This window comes from Cebus imitator, unplaced genomic scaffold (genome assembly GCF_001604975.1).
Source record: "Cebus imitator isolate Cc_AM_T3 unplaced genomic scaffold, Cebus_imitator-1.0 Scaffold63, whole genome shotgun sequence".
In the NCBI taxonomy this organism is placed as follows: domain Eukaryota; kingdom Metazoa; phylum Chordata; class Mammalia; order Primates; family Cebidae; genus Cebus; species Cebus imitator.
The window spans coordinates 4,046,280-4,071,527 of record NW_016107378.1 but is presented as its reverse complement, the minus strand read 5'-3'; the positions used below and the strand labels follow the sequence as shown (position 1 = coordinate 4,071,527).

The 25,248-nt window shown below is 40.8% G+C and overlaps 1 long non-coding RNA gene across 1 annotated transcript in view; it reads left to right on the top strand.

The window, feature by feature from the left end:
- The first annotated feature begins 240 nt into the window (after window positions 1-240).
- The window catches only part of LOC108305459, a 94,349-nt gene continuing 69,341 nt past the window's right edge, over window positions 241-25,248 (top strand). Inside the window, exon 1 of the long non-coding RNA XR_001825746.2 lies at window positions 241-437. This is a non-coding gene — a long non-coding RNA (uncharacterized LOC108305459). The remainder of the gene's footprint in view (window positions 438-25,248) is intronic.

The following is a 25,248-nucleotide window of genomic DNA, read 5'->3' as shown; positions in this document are numbered from 1 at the left end:
AAAAAAAAAAAAACAAGCAAAAAACACATAGTATGCCTGCAAAGCATGTTAAATGAATGACAGAATCAGTGACAGAAACTGTGGCTGTTTACAATCTTCCTTTGCTTTTGAGAAACTGATGGCTCTACATTACCCCTGAAGCCTTTGTGGGTGGATTGGGACTGGACATCTGAAACAACCTGGTCAATCATCATTCTCTAATCTCCTGGTAACGCTGGGTAGCTTCAGGATTGGCAAATAGTTGGCCCTGAGCCAACTGGAATTCTTCCCTTGAACGTTCTTGTGTGTAAGCAGGAGAAATCAGCAGTCTGTCGTCAGTGGTGGATGCTGTAAGACCTAAAACCTGGAAGTTCTTGAAGACCATATTTCCTGCCATAACAAGAAAACCAGGATGCAGACAGTGAAAATTAACAGAATAGGCAAAGAGAAACAGAAAGGTAAAACACAGAGAGATTGTGAATAGCATTCGCTCTTTTCTACTGTTATTGTTCCTAAAATTAGTTTCCTTCCTTGACCTTCCCCAGATTAAGTGGTCAACCTTTCCTGGAATCCATGAGCCAGTATTTTCTCTTTTGTAGCTAAAATGGTGTGAATTACATTTCTGTTACTTCCAACTGAAATAGCCCTGATAGATACAGGCAGAAGTAGAATGCAGACTAAAAATGGATTCTGTGTCACAAAGCTATTTTCTTGAACCTCTATGTCACCCATTAAAGAGATATAAAGAGAACACATTCTGTAATTATTATTTATTTAGGACTGCAAATGCATTAGAAGTTAAAAAGAATGGATAAGACACTCGCTGTCCATGAACTCATGGTTATAAATAGTTAGAATTTCTTATTCACTTTTGTACACTCAGCACCTGGCCCCATAACTAGCAAGATTTCATAAGTATTTGCTGAATAAATAGATGGATACCCAGAATTATGGAATGATAGCAAGGTAATGGGGGCAAAGAGGAGGAAAATAAAATTCTACTAGGGTAGGGGAGTTGTAAATGGTTCAGGCGAAGTTTTCCAAAGAGGAAGATGTATTTGAACTGAGCCTTGAAGGACTCGTAGCTGTTTAGTAGGTAGAAAAGGAAATACGCAACATGGAAGTTCAGACAGAGGGAAATAGACATATTACAGCCAGAGGCATGAAGTGCATGGTGAATTGCAAAAAACAGAGCTCCAGGAGGCTGGATGATGATGTTAGAGAAGGCTGGGAGAAGGGGCTGGTGAGGTAGGCTGGGCTGAGTAATGCAAATAGAGAAGATTAAATATTTACATAAGCTCATTAGTGACACTGTGTGCATGTGACAAGTATGATTTAGTTTAAACCTCCAAGGTTTAAATACCCTAAGTGCAACTGTATCTTTTTTGAAATTCATTACATGACATTAATAGGCTCTTTCTCAGCTTCAGTAGTGATCATATTCATGATTTACTCCATCTCTCATCCCTGGGGTCGGGGACAGTCCATTCTGACCTCCATCCGTCCTCTCGCACCTTCCTCAGGAACTAAACATTGGCTGCTAAAAAGCTCCCATTTTTTGTCCCATATAAAGGGAAGCAATTTTGCTTCTAAAGATTAACAGAATTCCCATTATTATGAGAACCAATAAAAAAAGAGATTGTGTGCCACAAAGCTATTTTCTTGATGTTCTGTGTCACCCATTAATTGCAATTCTATAAAAATTCTTTAAGAACTTGTAAGGAGCCCTATAATATGGTAGGTACATCCTAGAAATATCTAAGATCTTGATGTACTCAAATACAGAATCTCTTTTTCTAAAGACCTTACAGCCTTGTTGAGGGGGCAAGATCAATATTATTAAGTTTGACAGAATCACTTCCTTTTCCAAAATGTTTATAAAATGTTTAATGATTACAAAGCACTTTTGTGTGTCTTCTTAAATTTGACCTTATCTGTGCAGTGGATGGTAATTAATGATATATTAGGCAGTGGCTAATGGCTCTGAAGAAAGCCAACACTGAGTCCAAACCCTAAATTTCAATTGGGTTATCGGTTCAATTAGGTTAAGTTTTGCTGCAGTAACAAAGAACCCTGAGATCTCAGTTATTTAACCCAACAAAAGTTTGTTTCTCACCTATGTGTAAGTCCACTGAGGGATGGCTAGGTGCTCTTCTTCTCACAGCCTCGTACAGGAGTCAGGATGATGGAACAACCACCTTCTCAAGTGTCGCTTTCGCAGAGGGGAAGAGAGCTCTAGAGGGTCTCAAATCAGCAATTAAATGCTTCAGTTCAGAGGTAGCATACTGCCCACTCACAACTCCTTGGTCAGAACCAGGTTCATAACCCCAGCAAAATACCACCAGGCAGTCCACTTGCTAAAGACAAGCAAGTCATTCTTTTTACTATGAGGTTTCTAGTAGTTAATGCAAAGAAGTTTATCTGCATTATGATATCTGTGTTGTTTTTGGTATCTGTCAAATTAAAAAACAAAACATTGTCCAAGATAAATGCAACTACTCCTAGGGCTAAACAAACTTTGAAACTTGCTGAAAATACAGATTCCTGAACCTCACCCCCAGAAAATTTGACTAATAATGCTAATCAGAGATGGTTCAAGTGGAACATCCTAGGACAGATGAACTAATTGTTGAAATATTAAAATACTTCTTTATTTGTTGGTAAATACCAAATGTCCCAGTCCCTCTGAAATTTGCCCACTCCCCCCACCCCACTAACTGTTCTGGTTACAACCCTGGACTCCTTGCAATTCCCCAGTGAATAAAAGAGTAATATTTTGCAGAGTTGAGTGTTCTGAAGTCCCTTAGTGCTATAGGTGACATTCTGCCTGATTGGTATCATTCCCCCCTAGTTGTTAAATGTTTTGTATATGATCTTTGATGATGAGACCTGGGAACCTGAATTATACCAAGTACTGCAGACAATTCTGATTCAAAAGAATACTGGCCATCCGTCTAGAAACACTGATGACATGACCTGATGAGCCAACTGTGATAGTGACTGTATGAGAAATGCCCTAATGGAAGTGAGCAGAGGATGCAACAAGACCACAGGAATGGGACTCAAGCATCTAAACTGCTTAGATGGATTAGTTCATTAAATTAAAGTTCCTCTGTCAATTAGCCACATGTTGCTATGCTCTTTTTGGAAAAATTGGCATTCTTTGGGAATCTTCCAAGAAGAGATAAAGTTAGCAACACCTTGAAAGGCACTCCAGAGCTCTCCAAGACTCAAAATAAGTAGAAGCCTTGATTGACTTTCTCAGCTTAGCAAGAGATGCAAAATGTTCATCTATGCAAAGGCCAGAGATTATGAAGCAGCTGCTTGCAGAATAGATACTAAATGGCGGCATGGAGGAAGTATAGAGAGGGACTTCCTTCCAGCTGGTACGGAAACAGGGAAGGGTCATTACCCGCTTTCTGCACCTACCCAACATGCATCACATCTGAGAATCTCAGAAATGCATATTGGAGTACTGTGCAAATTAATGGAATTCGGAGTGGTGTGGTGGTTAAAGCATTCCCTTTCAGAAGTAGTTGACCTCTCTCTTACACTTCTTTGAGAGGAATATACTTCTTCACCTTTGATCTTGGGTATGATCCCCTGACTTGTGTCTGCCAACAGAATCTTAGCAAACGGGATGTGGCAGGGACTTGAAATGTGTTTGTGTACTTGGGTGTGTAAGTATAATCTTCTGTATCCTCCACGACTATGAGAAAGGCATGCCCAGACTAGCTCACTGATGCCACAGCGGGAATGAGTGCAGCTGCCCCATGGCCGTGTGAGCTAAGTAAGTGCTTATCACTCTGTGCCACTGAGATTTTGTGTTTGTGGGCTGTGTAGCTACAGCTAACTACTGGGGAGGTTTGTAAGAAAATTGTGTCAAGGGCTAGAGAATTCCACTCAAATCAGACTGAACTGTCTTTTCCATTTTGCTCCAAGGTAGCCGAGCTATTGGCCATGGTGCCAGGATATTCTCTTAAGAATAGAAAAAAGTCAAGCAAATTGACATTCTCTTAAGAACAGAAAAAAGCCAAGCAAATAAAAGCCAAGGAATTTAAAGTCTACAGATAGACTACATTATATTTTCATAGTTTATGGAGCACTGTGGTGTGCCTTGTTCCGTGATGTGTCCTTTAGATGGATTAGTTTATTAAAGTTCCTCTGTCAATCAGCCCCATGTTCCTATACTCTTTTTGGAAAAATTGTGGGGCCCACAGGGGGACCCATATGCAGACTGTGCATTTTTTGGTTCCTGTCTAGACCATTCAACCCAAAACTGAAATAGCTGAACTGAACAAGGGGCAGAGCTTTAGGGAGTCGAAGTAGGGGAAAGGCAAGGCTGGGGAGCTTAAAAATAGTGGGAAAAACATTGCATAAGGCCTTGGAGATAAACAATGCAGTAGTTTCAGTGTCTCTTCCCATGACTCAAATCACGGGTCTTGGGAGTGTGTGATGGTTGTTTCTGGGTCATGAAAAGGTATTCACTTTCCAGTAAAAGGAAGGGACCCACACCAAATAGCCTCTGGCGGTCTTATTAAAAGGCCACGGTGGGGTCAGCGTGGGACTCTATCAGTATCAGAAGAAGAGTGTAATAGTGGCTGACATGCCCTGAGCTTTAATGTTGTGCAAGTCAGAGGAATAAATGCTTTGTATGAATTATCTGCCTTAACGCTCGGAGGTATGTGTCCAAACTCTCCCAATTGTACCCACATGGAAACTGGGGTTTGGGGACGCGAAATCACTTCCCAAGTAAATAACTCAAAGGGCTGGAGTTAGGATTTAGAATTAGAATCCATGATTTTCTAAATATCAGGCCATCGTTAAAAATTATATATTGAGAAATGATGCATTTGAAGTCTAAAAACCAAAATTCAGTTTCAATCATGTGTTTCTAAGGAGTAAGACAGAGGAAAGGATAGACTCTCAGCAGAAAGTGAAGCTACTGTTAGCCTCTTAGATTGTGCATTTTACCTCACTTCAACTCACTTTGAGAATCTCCATGTCACTGGTGACTGGACAAAGTCTCATGTGAGCCAATTGTTTTAGGACAAGGCAATAAAGCACAGAAACCTTTATACATTACATGAGCCCCCGATTCCCACACACTCTAAAGCTTCTAAGAGATGCGGTGTGGGGAGAGCTTGGAGGTGGCTCTGAGGCATAGGCTGGTGTGAAAACCCAGCCTCCCCATTTTAGTGAGAGAGAAACTGAAGTCAGAGAGGGGAAGTGATTTTTCCAACGGTCTGCAGTGAGAAAGCAGAGACCGCCACCTAAAGCCAGGTGGTCCCATACACAGAGCAGTGGTCTTTCTGCCATGTCATGCTCCCTTCCCTTATTATTTCTGGGAGGAGCTGATTTGGGACTCTGCCATCCCAAGGGCTCTCTCTGACAAATGTCACTTTCTGGTTTTGAGGAATGAAGGAAGAGTTCCAAAAAATAATATACTTGTAAACTAGAGCACTCTGTATTGTTTATTAAGTTGACCCCTCTTGGATTTTATTTCTCTATCTTTTTCTGTTTTTTTTTTTTTTATCGGAAAAAGGGGCTTGCTCGCCACTTCTATCATGACAATATCAGACCTAGAGCTAACGAGGACATTTAGAGATGCATAAGCCTGAGAAAGTGAGGAAAAAAGGATCCCTTATAGCCACATGATTCTTGGTGGAGAAAATTCTCCATTCATTCTTCCACGTGTAAGCTTGGCTTTCTTATTGTGAGTATGCAGGGGTGTAATGGTGCTAGGGTTCGCCATTCATTGAGCATGTGGTTTCTGAGTAGCTATAAGACCATGCAGGAATTTAAGAGATGGCAAGTAGTCCCATCCAACACATCCATCAAAACTGCTTCATCAAGGCTTTTTGCTTACAAGGAACAGCAGTCTGCTCAGAAGAGCTCAAGTATACCAGAGATATTTTTGGAAGGATCAAAGGATGTCTTCCAGAAGCAGATATGAATGGGAATCAGGACTTGGCAAGTCAGGAGCAGAAGTTCTTCAGTGCTTCTCCTAGGGTGTCTTGGTGTCTTGTTTTTGTTTCTCTTTATGAAATCTCTACAAATCTCCTTTTGTGGATTCGATCAGTCAGTTTTCTCAGTTGCAAATAAGAGAAATTCTAGCTGTATCAGGAGGGGACAGTGGTGTTGCCAGTGTTTTTACTCCAGTCTAAACTGACTGTATGTGGGTCGCCCTCCCTGGAAAGCACTGAGTGGCGTTTCCTGCAGCTTCTTTCCTGACACTGCAGAGAATTTCATTCCACGTTGCCTCTTACCAAGCCCTCTGCAGGTGCCCAGGCAATCTGTCTTTGCCGAAGGAGAGAAAACTGGAGTGATTGAATGATGTGTTGAGTGTGTTTCATTTCGGGAGAAAAGTTAATTTTATGATGAGCAGGTTATTTGGAAAGCAACAGCTTTGCAGATGGGAAGTCTTGTTCCTACCCTCCTGTAATCTTAATAGCTAACATGTTTTTTTGATAGTGTGCTACATGCCAGAAAATACTCTAAGCATTTCCCGTAGATCAGCTCATTTAGTCTTCACAAAAATCCAATGTAGAGTGTAATTATGGACTCCCGTCTACAATCCAGGAACCTGAGATACAGGGAGTTTAACCTAATTTGTCCAAATTAGAGCTGGGTTTGAACCTGAACAGTCTAGCTTCAGAGCCTGTGTTCTTAACCACTATTCTAGTCAGTATTCTATGGTAACCTTAGCGCATTAACTATTTGCCTTCAATACAGTAGCACCTTGTGCATACAATATTATTTCCTTAAATCTACACAAAAGCCATGACTTGTAGTCAGAACCAACCTGGATGTGAAGAAACTGAGGCTCAGTGAGGTTAAATGGCTGGAATCAAGTCACAGGGCGAATAGTGACAGACCAGGTATGTGGGCTCCAGTGTAGCTGGACACAGTCAGGGCTGCAGCCTCTAGCTTACTACTGAAAAATGGAGGCTAGAGTGTTAGCCTAGAATGTGCCAGGGAATAAATAGGCAAAAAAGAAAAATGTTTTTAGGGCATTAGAAGAGCAAAGCAAAGATTAGTTTGAAGCAAATTTCTGTGTAGAGAAGGAGAACTTAACAAAACAAAGCCCTTCCTCTCCTCTTCGACCTATTTGAAGCAGATGCATTAGAGAGAAAATCTGGTAGATATTGAGCAACTTACAAGTTCCCAACGGCGGAAAAGGGTTCAGCTTCAAACCGATCATTGTCAGGAAAGCAAATACAAATTTGCCCTAGAGTAAAAATAACTTTCAGAAAATCAGAAGAGGTAAATGGACAGTAAGTTATGAACATAAAACTCTTTGTACCCGACCCAATTAACCCTAACCCAAGGCAACCCTGTGCCCCTAAGCTATTCATTTAAGGGTTTTACGATTTATAGGCAGCCTTTCTCAGGGGAGGTCCCGCCTGGCTCTGATTTCAGGTTTCACAGCAGCACATGTGTAATCCTGCTGCGTCACAGCTCCACGACTCAGAAAATGCACGTTTCTCAGGATGGAAAGAGACCCGTGAAGTCCTCGGTGAGCTCTGCTGCCCTCCAAGTGGCAGGAGAGAGCCCTGTGGAATGGTGTACACTGAGACCTGCCAATTTCCACGTGAGTACGTGAGTTGGGTCAGCTCCACCCTCAGCTCCCATTACACATTATCCACATATTTCAAAATATTGCACGAACCCCATAAATATGTACGATGATTATGCATCCATATTTGACAGTATGTTGTGAGTGCCAGACACAGTGATAAATTAAACCCAAAGTCACAACTGTGACTTTCAAAGAGTAGCACTCTATTATTTGATGAGATAAGAGCACCCAAGACTGCTGCATAGACACAGAGACCAGGACAAGAAGAGATGAGCATCTCTGGATAATTCTTCAGCCAAAGTGTCATTGGGGCTGCAGAAGATGTGGAGAAGCAGAGGGAAAGAGATCTTGAAGGGTAAGTAGAGGCCTGGAGATAGGATGGAGGCTGGAGGAGAACAGCTTGAGGAGCTTAGGCAACAGCAGATGCCTCATGCCCTGCTCTGTTGGGGGCTCATGCTGAAAAGGCAGGTGGTGACCAAGACATAGAAAATGTTGAAATCAAAGGAGAAATATTCAGACCTGATGATTTGGGCAGGAGGGAGTCACTGTAGGCTCTTGAGAAAGAAAGAGGACCTCAAAGGGAAGAGGTCAATTTGCTGAAAGTGTTCACCTCTGATGGAGGAGTAGAGGAGCTGGGGAAGGGCAGGATGATGATAGGGTGCTGGAAATCAGGGTGCTACTTGTAAGTTGTCATTGGAATCAAGCAAGGAAGGGCAAGGACATCAGGCAGTGAGAAAGAGGCTTCAAAAGAAAATTGCCAGGGCCTGGGAACAGCAGAGTGCCCGAGAGGACCATGTCTAGTTTTCTGGCTTAAGATTCAGAGAAATCTGACCCTCCTGGAGCTTTGCCTGAATGCATTAAATAATCAAAATGGAAAAGAGAAAAAGAAAGAGTAGAGATGGGGAGAAGGACGGAAGAGAGAGGGGTAAGAGTGGAGGAGGATGGAGGGGAGGAGAGAAGACTGGCAGGAAAGAGACAGAAACCTCACACCTGCAGACACCTCCCAGTCAGTAAATCAACTGTGCAGAAACAAGCCACGCATGGAAGTATGTCGGGGAGGATGGTGGAAGACAGACTCATTCATTCTCCCGGTCATCACCCAATACTCTAAAGTTCAATAGATATTGTGTCCGATGACTACCAGGAAAAAAAGAAACCAGCCTGTGTATCTGAGTCAAGAGCTTTCAACTTTCATTTTACTCACAATGCTCTGCTTCATAGGCTTATTTCTGGGTTTTGCCCATTGCATGCCCTCTGGTATTTCAGGCCAGCAACCCTGACTTCATAGTCACATCTTCTTTCTCCTACTGACTCATACAAATATGGTTGAAAATCTGAGTGTGATGGTTACTTTTTATATTTCAATTTGACTGGGCCATAGTGTGTGCAGACATTTGGCCGAACATTATTCTGGGTGTCTGTGAGAGTGTTTCTGGATGAGATTGACATTTGAATCAGTGGACTGAGTAAAGCAGGTTGCCTTCCCCGATGTGGGCACATCTCATCCAAACAATTGAAAATCTGAATAGAACCAAAAGGCTGAGTAAGAGGGAACCCCTGCTGCCTGACTGCTTGATCTGGGACATGTGTCTTTTCCAGCTTTCAGACTCAGACTGAAATGTTGGCCCTTCTTGGGTCTCAAGTTTGCCAGCTTTCAGACTTCAGCTATACACCAGCTCTCCTGAGTCTCCAGTGGGCTGACTGCAGATCTTGGAACTGATTTCTTAGCCTCCATAATTGAGTAAGCCACGGATAGTCATGGGCTGCGCAATGACGTTTTGGTTAATGATGGATTGCATATACAATGGTGATTTCATGTGATTATACCCTTCTATCTTTACTGTATATTTTCCATGTTTAGATATGTTTAGACACACAAATACTTACCATTGTGTTATAACTGCCTACAGTATTCAGTATAGTCACATGCTGTACAGGTTTGTAGCCTGGGAGTGATGGGCCACACTGTAGAGCTTAGGTGTGTCATGGGCTACACCATCTAAGTGTAGGTAAATCCACTCTAGGATGTTTGCATAGCCTAGAAATTACCTAGCAGCACATTTTTCAGAACATATCCCCGCTAAGTGCTACATGACTGTATATACACAGCCTGTTTCTTTTGGTTCTATTTCTTGGGAGAACGCTAATACACTCAGGGAGATCTCTCTAGAAAAGGGTTGGGGTAATGGTAACAATGGTGCTGAGATCCAAGAAATATTTGAAATTAGCTAGTATAGGAGGCTTGGAAGGAAGAGAGTCCCCAGCAGAGGCGGTGGCTTAAGCAAAGGCTTCAAGAGTGGAGGAAGGCTGGAGAGAGAAACTGATGAGTCAGCGTGGCCAGAGTGAGAAGCAGAAGGGGACACTGGCGTGAGGCTGGCCAGACAGTCTGCAGGTACCAGGCCACTCCAGGCCTAGGCAGGCTGATCGTATGGTTTATTGTCTACCCGGGACAGGTCTGAGGGAAGAGGGTGCTATTGAAAACCAAAATAACAGTTTGAAACCAGAACTATGCTGCACAAATTGAGACCCTCCCTTTCAGACCATTAGGAGTTTGTAATTTATTCTACAAGCAGTGGGGTACTCGCTGAAGTATTCTGAGAAGAATGACCTGTTTGCATTTTAAACTTACTGTGGCTGCTGTGTGGAGAATGGACTGAAGAAGGCAAGAAAAGATAAGGGCAGCCCAGTGGGGACTAATTCCATTCAAGACTGCAGCAGTGAAAGCCTGCCTGTGCACTGCTGCTCTGAGAATTTTAGACTCAAAATTGTAGCATCAACTCTTCCCTGAGTTTCCAACCTGCTAGCCTGCCCTATGGATTTCAGACTTGCCAACTCCTACAGTCATACGAGCCAAGTCCTTAAATCTCTCTCTCTCTCTCTCTCTCTCTCTCTCTCTCTCTCTCAGTTTGAGTAAGTAATGCGTGTATGTACGTATTTACTACTCATGTATGTATTGTGGGGGAGGAAAAATCGTTCCCTCTACCTCTCTAGATTCTTTGGCTGAGCTACAAACTAAATGAACATAAGACAGATCAACAGGAGAAAAAACATACTTATTACGTATGTGAACAAAGGAGTCCCACAAATATATGAAGGGCAAGCTGACTGAAACTTATTTAATATCCTGAGCTACAGAAAGGAATAGGGGCTTTGGCTTCTGAGGAGTGGTAGAGACAAGGGTGAGGGAAGGAAAAGAATAAAATTTGTCTCGTTATGCAGGTAAGTCTTTCAAGTAATAAAAGTCGTAATGGAGCTGCTCTTTCTGACACAGATACTTTTACTAATGCATATTTTCTTTATAGATGTAAATTTCTTTTAATATATATGAAGTGAATATATAATTATAACCTTCTATAATACACATATGTACATAATTTGTATGTGTATAATACATATATATAATTATATATATTTATTCCACATATATTACATATATAGAGAGAAATAAATGCAGATATATAATTATAATTCATATACAATTAACTCATATATATGCTTATATGTGAGTGGTAATTACATATATGGATCATATATGGCTATGTATGTATTTAGAGGAAGAGAGAGAGAAGGACAGAGAGAGGGAGAGAAAAACACATATACTTACATAACTCCCATTGGTCCCACTGGTCCTTTTTTCTGGAGAACTTTGACTGACACAGATTTTGATATGGTGGCACAAAGAAAGAATTCCATGTGATGATTGCTTTTTTTTTTTCTTACAAGCCAAAAAACTACCAGAAGCTAGGCAAGAGGCCTGGGACACACCCTTCCCTAGCTCTAGTACCTTCAAAGAGAAGATAGCCCTGCCTACACCTTGATCATGGACTTCTGGCCTCCAGAACTGTGAGACAGTACATTTCTGTTTTACTAAGACACCCAGTTTGCTGCACTTTGTTAGAGCAGTTCTAAGAAACACATACGGATTCTGGTGCGTTCGTGAGAGGGCAGAGGGTTTGCAGAGGCCATGGAAAGAACGAAGTGGATTTAAGTCAAATCTGGAGGGTTCGGAGAAGGCTTGGACATGGGAGGAAGGAGGGGGATGGGTTTTGACTTCCCCTTATCTGCTGCTTCTGAAACCCTGCTCCTTCCCCTGACCTCCATGCTAAACTGCACATGTATCCTGAGAATTCTTTCTCAAGCGGTATTTTTGATATCATTCTCTGCTCAAAACACTGCAGTTACTACGTGGGGCTGCATGCAGTCATTTGAGAACATAGGATATTTGGTTCTAAGGTAGACATGGCCACAGGGGACCTGGGGTCTCTGTCCTGGGGTTTCCATGTGCTGGCAGTCAAGTCCCCTTGGAAGCTCTTGGAGACAGAAGGAATAAGTCGTCTCCAGTAATTGCAATCATTATGCTACTGAGACAGTCAGTAAATGATTTTCCACATTCACTGCTGAGAACTACAACAAAACCCACATGAACATTTTTTTTATATATAATCATATAATAGGCCAGCTAACATTTGGTTAGCGGTTGTCATAGACTGTGTTTCACACTTTGCAAGAATTTAGCCCTCATGGCTGACTAGGTAGTGAGTCCACAGATTACTCCCATTTGGAAGTGAGCAAGTAGAGATTCCATGAATTCTGTTGAGGAGATCAGGTTTACCATGCTGGAGCATGGTGCATGTAGGGCTGGTATCCAGACCTGAGGCCGAGCAAGCAGTCTTAATTATCTTGCTGTCCTCTGTCTTTACCCGTCTCTTTCTCTCCTACACACACACACACACACACACACACACACACACACACACACTCTCACACACATGCATGAACAGTCACAGACAAACCCAAGGGAATTTGTTCTGCCATTGTGGTCTCCAGCATTTCCAAGCTGGTGTGATTCTGAAGCCTCTTCTTAAACTCAGCTGACTCGAGAATAGTTTTATTATCTTAATGTTCTGCTATTCAGTACAGAAGATATGATTAAAGACAGAACTTACTCTTTTCCCATCTGCCACCCCTAGGTTTGAACCACTGCATGATTTTCTTGGGTCCTTTCTCCTCTGGGAAATCCCCTTGTTGGATTTTCTGGGTTGATTTTTTCACCTCTCATTCTCCATCATTGAGAGCTGACTATTTTCCCGCTGGGTTAGAGTTTCATCATACTCTTTAGCATATCCTCAAGTTTGTTGGTAGTCCCGATCATCACCGTACTGGGATACAGATGACAAAAGTTTAATTTTTTGAAACTTATATGCCCGTCCCCATACTCTCTTTATGACTCTGGCTCAAAGTGGGCAACTGTCCAAGGTAGATCAACTAGTTATTTGCTATTCCCCCTTCTTCCTTGCTCTCACCTTCTATGGTTTGTTTGGAAATCAACGTCCCCAGCCCCAGGGAAGAGTTGTGATGGACATAATCAATCTGAATGGGGGTTTCCCAACCCTGGCACTAATTTGGCCTAGGTAATTCTTTGTTGTAGGGGACTATCCTATGCATTGTAAGATGTTTAGAAGCATCCCTGCTTCTACTCACTATACATCCATAGCACCAGACTGAGTATTGACAATCAAAAATGTCTCTGGGAAGCAAACTCACCCCTAGCGCAAAGTACTGATTTAAGCTGGTACAGCCTCATTCTATTTTGCTTTTGCACTTAGAGTTGGTCATGAAAGCTTTAATAAAATATTTTACTCAATGTGAAAAAAGGAGAAATTTTAAACACATGGCTTCTTTTTCCCTGCCTTGAGTGTAAACAGGAGATGCTTAGAACTGTGACAAAATATAGTAATAAACTATATTTTGACCTCCAAACTTAGGGAAGCAGGGACAACATACAGAAGGAAAGTCAGGCAGAACCTGGAATATTGATGACATTATAGAACCACTATATCATACCTGGAACCAGCAACCTCACCTACTGTAAATCTTGTTATATGAAAAAATTTAATGGCACAAATGATCTAGAATACTCAGAGTGATTTTATGAAGGGAGGATAAACTTGGAGGACTCACATTACCCAATTTCCAATTTCAAGACTTTTTATAAAACTATGGTAAGCAAGAAAGTGTGAAAGGATTGTTCAATAGATTATTGATACAGAATAGATAGTCTGGAAATAGATCCACACAAATAGATTTGACCTATTTTTTGACAAAAAGGCAGAGGCAACTCAATAGAGAAAGAATGTGTGTTTTTTTCCCAACAAATGGGTCTGGAACAATTGAATATTCAAATATGAAATAATATTAATTATAAAAATGACAAGAATAAAAAACATTGACCTATATCTCATGACTTATACAAAAATTAACTCAAATTTGATCATCATAGACCTAAATGTAAAACATAAAACTATACAACCGCTAGAAGACAATATTTGAGAAAAGCTGGGTAATCTTGGCTTATGCAAAAAGTATTGAGATATGAGTTAGAATGAATAACATATAAGAGAAACAACCCAGCATCCTTCAACTGGCAAATGGACAGACAACATGTGATTAATCCATTCGGTAGAATGTTACTCAGCAATGGAAGGAAACAAACTTGATTAATATAATGTAGATACATTTTAAATGCACTTTGCTAAGAGAAAGAAGCTAGATCATCCCAAGGGCTACTTATCGCCTGGTTCCATTTAATGACATTCTGGAAAAGGCAAAACTATGGAAGGTGAAAAGAGATGAGTGATTGCCAGGGATGGTGGGATGGGGAGATGGGTTTGAAAACACAGGCAACAGCATGAAGGTGATGGAAATGATCTGTAAGTGATGAATGCACAATTCTCTGCATTTGTCAACACACACAGAACTGTAGACTACAATAAAATGAATCTTACTTTATATAAATTTTGAAAAAGTCAATCAGAATGAAGGATAACCCAAGATGGATTACAACCTGTGACAATGAATCAAACTTTGTTACAAATGAATAATAACCACACTGGAGGCAATGGAGTTGAAGGAACTGATCTAAGTCACTTTGGAATACTGGCCACTATCCGGCTAAAGGCAAAAGGTGTTCTCACTGGATGCTATCAGGCTAAAGGCAAAAGGCACAACACGCAAACACTGTACTTAGTTGGCAAACGTGTTTTTCACGGAGAAAGGGTTAGCAATTCCGAAACTATATGTATAGTAGCATTAGACAAATAGTAAGTATATTGTAGATAATGAGAAACAGGTTTTCCATGGTCAGAGGAAGAAATTATAATACAAATGAGGAAGTGAAGAAAGCTAGACTAAACCCTGTGGTGCAGATTTAGAGTCAGAGCTGTTAGTATAAACTCATTATTTTAAATATATATGTGTATATATATATGCAGATAGTTTGATAACAAAGTAAACATAGATATGTGTGGACACATGTGCTAGTGTTTATAAATAAGTGTACATTTCCTAGCTCTATCTCCTTAGAAGGCATAAAAACAATAATGTCCCAGTATCAAGTAGCACTCCTAGCGCTTAAATTATCATTCTCCAATAAAGGAAACCAAGGCTCCTCGGAAAAGTGATTGATTCCTGGGCTAGGGCAAAAAAAAAAAAAAAAAAAAATTCAAGATGAGCCTGGGGCGTATTGTGGTGCCATAAGTAACGGGTTAGACAGGAAGAATAAGTTCCAGTGATCTAGTGCATGGCATGGTGACCCACAGTTAATAATACTGTATTGTGTATTTCAAAATTGCTAGAAGAGTAGATTTAAATGTTCCCATCACAACAAAGGACAAGCTGGTGGATACGTTAATTAGCTTGATTCAATGATTCCACAATGTATATTTATATCAAAATGTCACATTGTACCCCATAAATATATATAATTATTATTTGTCAGTTAACATTTTTACAAAAGGAAGTACTTTAAAAGAAAAAAATGGAATAGGTATGTTAAAAGGGCACAGGAGACAGGGAATGATAGCTCATATCTGTAATCCTAGCATTGTGAGAGGCCTAGGCAGGAGGATGTCTTGAACCCAGGAGTTTAAGACCAGCCTGGGTAACATGGTGAGACCCCCAACTCTACAAAAAAAATTTTAAAAATTAGTCAGATGTAGTGGCATGCACTTGTGGTCTCAGCTACTAGGGAGGCTGAGGTAGGAGGATTGCTTGAGGCTGAGTGAGAGGTTGAGGCTGCAGCGAGCCATAATTGATTATTCCACTGCACTCCAGCCTGGGTGACAAAGTGAGATCCTGTGTCACAGCAAAACAAAAATGAAAACAGCAGGAGGGCACAGGGGCCAAACTGAAAATGTTCTCAGTGATCTACACAATTGGGAAAAATTTGAGCAACAAAATAAATAATTAGATGATTGCTATAACCTAAAGAATAAAATATCCTTGTGTCTCTACTTACAAATAAGTAATCAAATAAATAAAAAGAGAGGGCAGAAAAGACATCTCTTCCTTACAGAAAAATTTCAATTAACAAACAGAAAGAAGCAAGGAAAAGAAAATCACTATCGGAATACCTCAGTGCTGATTACTGCAAGTAAGATCCACTGATGGATGTTAAAATTAGTGAGCAACAGTCCAATGAGAAATAGGATATTTTCATGGTCTTGAAATATCTCTCCCCACATATATTTATTAATTGGAAAGAGAAAACAGTAACTTTCCAGTGGAGCAAACTGGCAGTCACCATCTAATCCTAACATCACCAGTGATGAAACATCATCAATGCCTGCAGATATAGAGCACTTCGCCCTGATGGAATTCTTCCCATAAAGGGTAACCCTAGCCTAATTGTGAAAGAAGATTATGTTGTCCCAATTTGGGGACCATTATACAAAGTAATTGGCCAGTACTCTTCAAAAGTGTCCAGGTCTTAAAATGTAAGTAAATATTAAGTTGCTATCATAGAATGGAGAAGAAGGTGAGGAAAATTAAGTGCAATGTAGGATCTTGAGCTGAATCCTGGAACAGAAAATGACATGAGGGGAAAATCTTGAAAAGAAGTCCAAATGAAGCTTGTAAAATTAGTTAAGAGTATTGTAGTGATGCTAATTTCTCATATTTGACAAATGTACCTTGGTTATGTAAGACATTAATGTTAGAGGATGTCGGATAAAGGGTATATGGGACCCTACAATGCTTGCAGTACTCTGTTACTTTAAATTATTTCAAAATAAAAAGTTATGTTTTCAATTTATTTTTAAACATTTTCTTATTATTTATTTTAGACACAGGTCTTGCTCTGTCACCCAGGCTGACATGCAGTGGCTTAATCATGTCACTGCAGCCTTGAACTCCCAGGTTCAAGCAATCCTCTCGCCTCAGCCTTCTGAGTAGCTAGGACTACAGGCACATGCCACCATGCCTGGCTACTTAAAACAATTTTTTTGTAGAGACGACGTCTTGCTATGTTGCCCAAGCTTGTCTCAAACTCCTGGCCTTAAGCGATCCTCCCACCTCAACCTCCCAAAGCACGGGGATTACAGGTATGAGCCACTGCTCCTGGCCAAAAGTTTTGCTTTCTAAAGCTACAACTAGTCAATGTTTGTTGGTGGCAAAAGCATTCCGAAGTAATACAAAGGTCTATTTTGGAATCTGGTTGTGGTGAAAAATACAACCTGACTGCATTGTTGTAAATTAGGGGTACAACTAGGAAAACAGAATTTTGGGGGCATCCCATAGGGACAGTCAACAAAAACTTCCCAAAGTGGGGATATAAACATTTTATTCAGTGGTAGAGAGTGAATTAGGTCTTCTTTATAATTTTCCCCATCTCTAAGTTTATATGAGTCATTTGTTGTGTTTTCAAGTGAGGCCCACTTGTTTTGCAGCCAACACTTACCACCAATTTTTTTTTTTTTAAATGGATCGGAATCTATTGTAGGAAGGAGAGTGGCAAGCAGTGGAATGTAAAACACAAACCAATCTATAGTTTCCAAAGGGCCTAGAGAGGCTGCCAAAATTAAAGTTGGCAGCAAACAGTTTACTAAATCTCTAAAGAAGAAAAAAAAAAGGTTATATTACAAGTCCCATAAATATTCCAAGAGTGGTAGGTAAAGTGTGTTTAATACTGATGAACAAAGTTTTAGCATGTATTGGAAAAACAGTTTCTAATATAAAATTACCGACGACTGGAAGTTATCTGCAAAATTTTATACTTAAGTACTTGCAGATGTAATTTATTTTTCTGACAGCACCGCCTGTGTAATGAAAGTTGCTTTTAATAAAACATGAATGCAGTTAGGTTTTGCCAATTAGGTTCAGAGGAGTTGCAATCAGTCTGATTCAAGTTGATATGTAGCTCCTTAAATTCAGCACTGACCCATAGAATGGCTTCAGTATTTCTAAAGTGTTTGTGAAAGATGAACTCCCAAAACTCCTCCAAACGCTTAGGCAGAAGGTAGGTGATCCTGGCCAACTCAGGACAGACGCCCCTCAAAGGGAGTACAGTGGTGGTGGCTATAGAAAGCCATGTGTTCTGGGTTGAGTATTAACACAAGGTTACAACTGACATGAAAATAAGCCCATTCTCCATTTCATTTTATCCGTGAAAATGTGAGCAAATGTCTAATGTATGCAAACATCTAATAGCCATACATCAATTATCACTTTCACACAATCAGCCAGAAGACCAACCCTGGCTCCTACTATGTAAGCAATACTTCTTGATGCTGGATGGGATTTTAAGATATATAAAGAGAAGTTCTGTCACCTTGAGCACCTTAATAATCTGTCATCAGAAAAAAAAATACACAACAAAATGCAGTTTTTGGGTCTAGAATAAGGTCATCAGTATTTTGAACTTTTCACTTGGGTCCCTGAAGTTTTATAGTCAACAAATATTTGTTGTTTAAATATTTGCAAAACGCAGGGGACAAAAGATTTGAAACATTCTTTGGACTCAGCCAGAAGACCTGTTTCTAATAGTTGCTACGTTTTCCACATTTAAAAACAGTAATAATAATTCTTGCCCTGCCTAATTTATTGGAATGTTGGAATGACACAGTATAATGATTTTAAGGCAAAGTGCTTTGAAACTTTAAATGCACTATGCAAACATAAGTTACTGGTAAGTACTGGGAATAAAATAGAGGGCTCCCGTCTTTCGGAGATCTTACAGGTTGGTTGAGAAGGATGGTTTTTGCCTCTTGGGTTTCAGGTTCCCTGCTAGGTCACATATTGAAGGATTTCATAGGCATGATCTCAAACCTGTCCTGCAAGGGTGAAAAAATAGATGCCTGGAATAGTGCGGACCCTCAGGTGAATGGTGGGAATACACTCTGACACTGCATCTATTTTGCTCCAAAGCTGTTTCATCTGATGACCTCACTTGCTCCCTCAGGAAGCCAATTAACAATGGAAGAACCTAGAATGTTCTGCATAAATGATGCAGACATAAATGCCATGGGGATATCAAGGCATTGCCTCCTCAGAGCTGCGGTTCAGGGCACACTTTGTCAGCTCTTCCTTCCCCGTTCCAGCCTGCACAGAGTCGGCAAGAAAAGTCACTATTTTCTTGGTATCTGCAGCTGGTACTCCCCAGACAGGAACTGAAACACGCCTAAGGGTGATGCATTCATTCTCATCTGAGTTTCTTCTTTCCTGTACCCCAGGGCACTTCCAGGTTCTGGCCGTGAAACGGAAGTCTATGTGTGAGAGAGACACACAGAGGCAGCTTCCTGGCTATTTTCATCTCAGCTGGCTTGCCAAAGTCCCATTTCAAACCTATCTCCTCCCCCAAAGTCACTGGAGTATCAAGCACAGTAAAGGCATGTTTCATTCCTTAATGGTAATTCCGATTCTTGGTTTGGTATTTAGATAATGTCCCTACTATCTGTCCTTAAGCAGATAATAGGGACAAAAGATGGAGAAGGGCTGATTCCCTGCGAAACCAGAGACTACTGCCATAAATACATTTTATTGTCTTTTAGCCTGTTTCGCTGAAGCGTCTTGAACCCTCCTAAAGTTGGCATGAAGCATTTTTCCCAACTTGAAAAGCATTTGTCTGTTGAATTTATTTTTATAGGTTTGAAATTATGCTTCTTGTTCAGTGGCTTTTGAAGGACAAGTATGAATAGCAGGAGACAATAGATTACAGAAATATTTAAATTGGCTTGAACAGAAGCTGAGCTGGTACTGGGATGAGGCGAGTTTGAAAATTATGATATTTTGTATATTGGGTTTCTTTGCATTAATTTTAATTTAAAAAATTATTGCATTGAAGTGTTATTGATCTTGATTACTAGGTATTTTGGTACCTCTGTACATTTTGCATCTTGGGCAAGTATCTTACTGGCCTCAACCTAGTTCTGGCCCTGCATAAGACACGTTTACTGTGCTACCTGTGGACTTCAGAAGATTTTTTGTGGCTCCCTTGAGTCGACTCAAAGAGGGCCCTGTTGGAGCTCTGTTCTCCAAAAAACAACCCATGCTCTGCTTTGGTAACAGAAAATTGTTCTGCATGCCTGCCCTAGGGTACAGAAGAAGAAAGTAAGCAATGTAGGCTCTGTGCATGAGCTCATTCAAGCCGGCACTGCTCAAACTTTAGCATGGATACCAGTCACCAGGGACCTTGTTAAAAATCTAGGTTCTGATTAAGCAAGTCTAGGATGGGGCTTCGGATTCTGCATTTCTAGCAAGTTCCCAGGGGATGCTGATGCTGCTGGTCCCTAGATTATAATCCCTGGTAAGCCAGCCACTGTAGCAGTAAATACATTTTATTGTCATTTAACTTGTTTGCCTGAAGCATTTTTAACCCTCTTGGAGTTGGAATGAAGCATTTTTTCATACTTGAAAAGCATTTTCTGCTGAATTTATTTTTATAGACCTTTTGAATAGCAAGGGTCTACATACAAATGGTTGTTCATGGTCTATGTTCACAAACATGGTTTGTTTGGACCAGAATTTTTTTTAATTAGCCAGATAGTCACTTATCCTTAAAAACAAACAAACAAACAAACAAACAAACAAAAAACACTGGAATATCTATTAGCCTTGGACCAGCCCTTTTGCCTACTAATGAAAGGCTAGAGAATGGTAGGAAGCTGCTTCTTTAGATAGGGCATCGGTTCTTCATTTTCCTGTAATCCTCACCACTCATATGCACAATGTGAACTTACCTAAGCTTTTCCACTTTATTTGCTATTGGTCTGGACTGCATAGGCCTTTGAATTTTGCAACCTTAATCTACTATTTAGTTTGTCGAAAATGCTGACGGGTATTCACTCAAATCAGAAACAAGTGTATTGTTATTTGTTGACTCTGATTCTCAAGCAATTGGTCTATGTATTTTTGGGGGATCATTACCAACTTACAGCATATCCAAAGGCTGTGTTTAAAATTAGCCTCATGAACAAGAGGAAACAGTAGTAAAATCAACTCTCTAAAAAACTCAGACCTTACTGACTCTTGGACTTTGAAACCATTGGAAAATTTTATGTGTGATTAAGTTGAGGACTAAAGAATTGATGGAAGCACCATCTAATAGCTTGTGTTTAAATTTGGTCAAGGTGTACTGTAGCATTTGGAGCAGAAAGCATGGGACTATTACTTGAGTTTGGAGTCTAAATATTAAAATGGCACTCAAGCTAGTATGATTTGAATGATAATTACCAACTAAGTGCCTTTTTAGGACACAGATATTTCAACTACCCTAGTTTTTGTTAATCACTGGCCATACCCAGTTGATTCTCAAATCCTGCCAATTCTGTCCCCTAAACAGGTCCCGATCTATCTATTCCCTCATCTTCCCTCTCCAGCCACTACTGTGACTTCCTCTCTCATATAGATCATTGCAAGGGTCTCTTGACTTCTTGTATCATCCCTCTGCAAGTGGTCTTATTCCTTCCTGTGGAAGCAAAAAGCAAAAATTTACCAAGTTGCCCTCTCCCTATACCTCCTCAGTGACTGTCCATCACCGACAGGACAAAAATTTAAAATTCTTTCATGCCATGCAAGGCAGCACCAGCTCCCATCTGTCCACCTCCCACACCACACAAACCTCCTGCCCCATGATGTAACCATGCTAAAGACCTTAGAGCTCTAGCAATTTTCTGCAATGTCTTAAACCTCTTTGCTTTGTACTTACCAGTCCCTAGGCATACTGGTTATCCCTTCAAGGTATTCCCCATAGCACATATTATATACAGTGGAGTTCCACATTATGTGGGTGTTAAGCTCTAATATCAAAAAGCAGAGGGCAAAAATGAAGTATGGTCAAAACTATCTTGAGAAATTCTGTCATCCATACTACAGAGTGCATATGGTTTGGGATATAAGTGAAGCCAATAGTTCTTCATGTGGAACAAGGAGCTTTAAAAAAAGTTGATTACTGATTGACATAGTTGAACTTTAAGAATGAGAGAGAGAGGAATTGAATTTTTGTTAGCCCTCAGTTTCCCTAACTATGAAATAAGAAAGTTAAACTAAGTAATCCTTAATAATTTCACTCAGCTTTAATATTCTAGACGAAGAATCAAATACAAGTGCCAGGCAGAAAAGATATGGAGGTGCTAGGTTTGGGGTGCTAGGTAGTTTGGAAGATTTACAATATCTAAGTGCAGCAGGATGGACACATTTTTGTGTAGTAGAACTTAAGGCACTTGGGAATTTCAGGCAGATCAACTTGGATACTCTGTTCCCCAAAGAGAAGCAGTTAAATCAAGGAGTCCACGCTACTCTTCTCAGATGCATGCCAGAGAAGGACATGGATGGAAACATGGGCTTCTGGAATGTGCTGACACCCAAAAGGTATAGGAGGGCAGCAAGATGGCAAAAGGCTGTGTGGTGCAATATGGCACCTCTCCGCACTTCTTCAAGACTTCAGGGAAATTACTGACTGGGGCTGTCAGGTGATTGGAGTTTTTGAGGAACATACCACAAAGGGTGCAGTGTGGCATAGATCTTAACCAAGAAGGCGATTGATGAAATAATTCAGGAACAATCCTTAAAAACAATGATACCAGAAAATTTGCAAGGACTTGAAGAGGGACTGGAAGCTTTTCCAACTCTGAGTGATTCATATCAATCTCAGACATCCTCCAACCCTTTCTGAAAAAAGCTTCTGAAACAGAGTAGGGAGCAGAAGGTGGGAGAAAGATCTCAAGTCAAAAACTATGACTTTCTCTCCTCCTGATGAATCAATTTTCCAGAGTAGTGAGTTTCAATTCCCTCTAGACGATGTCCAAAGGGCTCTTCTGTTCATGAGAAACTAGAGCTGGAGGAAACTCATTTTGACTTTTTTTTTTTTTGGTGCAGAATTGTTACGACAGTTTCCATTTGTGACCTGTGGTTACTTTTCTTTCACGCTGTATGCAGCTCCTGCTATTTCTAGCATAGCTCTGTTTTTTTTTTTTTTTTTTTCCCCCTCCTTGTTATATAGACATCTGTGGTGTTATTAGTTTTCCATTTTTTGAATGACATTCTAACTTTGAGCTCTGGAAAACAATCATTTAATCAATAAATCTGGTATCAACTATGCCCACTATGTTTATTACTCTGGTAAACTTAATCATAAGAAGCAATAAGCAAGCAATAACAGATCATAGCATTTATAACTGGACTGAACCTTTGAGATTATCCAGTGTAGCACTCATTTAGCAGAAGTGCCTTAAATTCAGTAGGTTTCAAGTTTTGCCCTTGGTATCATTTCATGGCAGAAATGGACAAAACCCCTCTCTCCCTCCCTTACGTCCTTTGCCCTTCACTCTGGGAATCTGGGGTTATTTCTGCTAGACTGCAAACAACATCTGATGAGGAATATCATTCCTTGATGTTGCCCATAGATCAAGAATCCAAAACTTTAATTTCCATAGGTGCCAGGAAGACAGCATAAAATAGGGAAGTGACTAATGTACGGTGTATTTTTGTGACCCATTCACTCTGTTATACATTAATAGGTAAGATCAAGCTTCACTCTCCCTCTTCCCCAATAACTTTTCTCTATTTTTTCTTGAAATATTTATTCTTTTGGGCCTCTTTTATTTTTCCATTTTTTGGTAGAGACATGAATATAGAGAACTATTCCAAAAAAAAAATACGAAAGAAAGAAAAAGAAAAACAGACTAGCAACATGATAAATGGCAATTATCCCCCAGGCTCTGTGGCAGGGGGATTGCCCAGGGGTGGCACACGCAGCAGCAAATTGCGAAGTGTCTAAAGGGCCCACCTCTACACCACAGCAGCCACTGTGCTCATGTGACAGAGAACCAGTAAGATGGGCTATTCTGATTTTCAAAAAAAAAAAAGTAGGAAGTAATGTATTTTTTGATGAAATCTGTACATTTCTATTTTTTAAAAAAGTTTTATTATTTATTTTCTTTTGATATAAGGTCTCACTCTGTTGCCCAGGCTGCTGCAGTATAGTGGTTCCATCACAGCTCACTGCAGCCTTTGGGCTCAAATGATCCTCTCACCTCAGCCTCCCGAGTAGCTGGGGACTACAGGTGCATGCCACCATGCCCAGCTAATTTTTGTATTTTTTGTAGAGACAGGCTCTTGCCATGTTGCCCAAGCTGGTTTCAAACTCCTGGCCTCAAGCAAAACCCACCTCAGCCTCCCAAAGTGCTAGGATTATAGGCATGAGCCACCACACCCAGCTGAAATCTGCTGATTTTTAAAATGCTGACCATCTGTTTTTTTTTTTGAGCAACATGAGGCAAAAAAAACACATTTGTCTGAAATAAGAAAGATGGGTAGGCTTTGGATGGAAGAAGAGCAGCCAAGAGGAAAGACCACAGTCTTTGAACCAGCTACAGATGTGCTCAAGTCCCAGCTCCACAATGGACTTGTTCTTTATTTTGGGCAAATACATCAATCTTCCTTCTCAAGTTGGTTTCTCCAGGAAATAGACTCTGAGTTTCTGAGATCTGTGTGTGGGAGCTGTATCAGTGGATTTTACTAGGTATGTTCTCAGGAGCAATGTCTGTGAGGGGAGAGTGAAGCATCACTGGGCAGAAAGGGAAGCTGAACCTCAGTGAGGTGATGCTAGAGTCCTTAGCTGATCCTCGGACAGGAGCTCTACAGCTGGCATGGTCCTTCACCAATGTCCTGAACTAGGCATGGGGGCCGAACCTTCATAGCCCTGCACCAGTGAGTCATAAAATTTGGGCTATCTCTGAGGAGGGAAAAGCCGTTCCCTTCTAATTCCTGGGGAGGGATGAAAGTGTGAGGTGTTTGCAGTCAACACCTGCAGTAGCAAGGAGAATGAGTGCCTTGGTCCAGAAAAAGGGGCAGTGCTTGGGATGGCACCTCAGCAACCACAGCACTCTATGAGCCTCAGTTTACTGTTTGGTGTAAGAGGGATAAAAATACTTACCTTCCTGGGGCATTGTAAGGTTAAGGCCATATACCATATGCAAAGGGACTAGAATAGTATTCGGCACATATCCAGCATGCAACAAAATGTGAATATTAGTGGATATGAGCATGAAGTCACTTGACAGCAAGGACCAGAAGCAGTGCAATCAAAGTAATGGAGGTAGAAACAGTTATGACAATTTTAGGATATTAAGGAAAGCAGAGGTCCAGCATGGGGGTTCACACTTGTAATCCCAGCACTTTGGGAGGCCAAGGCAACAGGGTCACTTGAGCCCAGGAGTTCAGGATGAGCCTTGGGAACATAACAAGATTCCCGTCTGTACTAAAGAAAAAAAATTAGCTGGTGGTGCACACATATAGTCTCGGGGAGGCTGAGGCAGGAGGATTGCTTGAGCCCAGGAGTTCAAGGTTGCAGTGAGCTACGGTTAGACCACTGTACTCTGGCTTGGGTGACAGAGTGAAGCCATGTCTCTTAA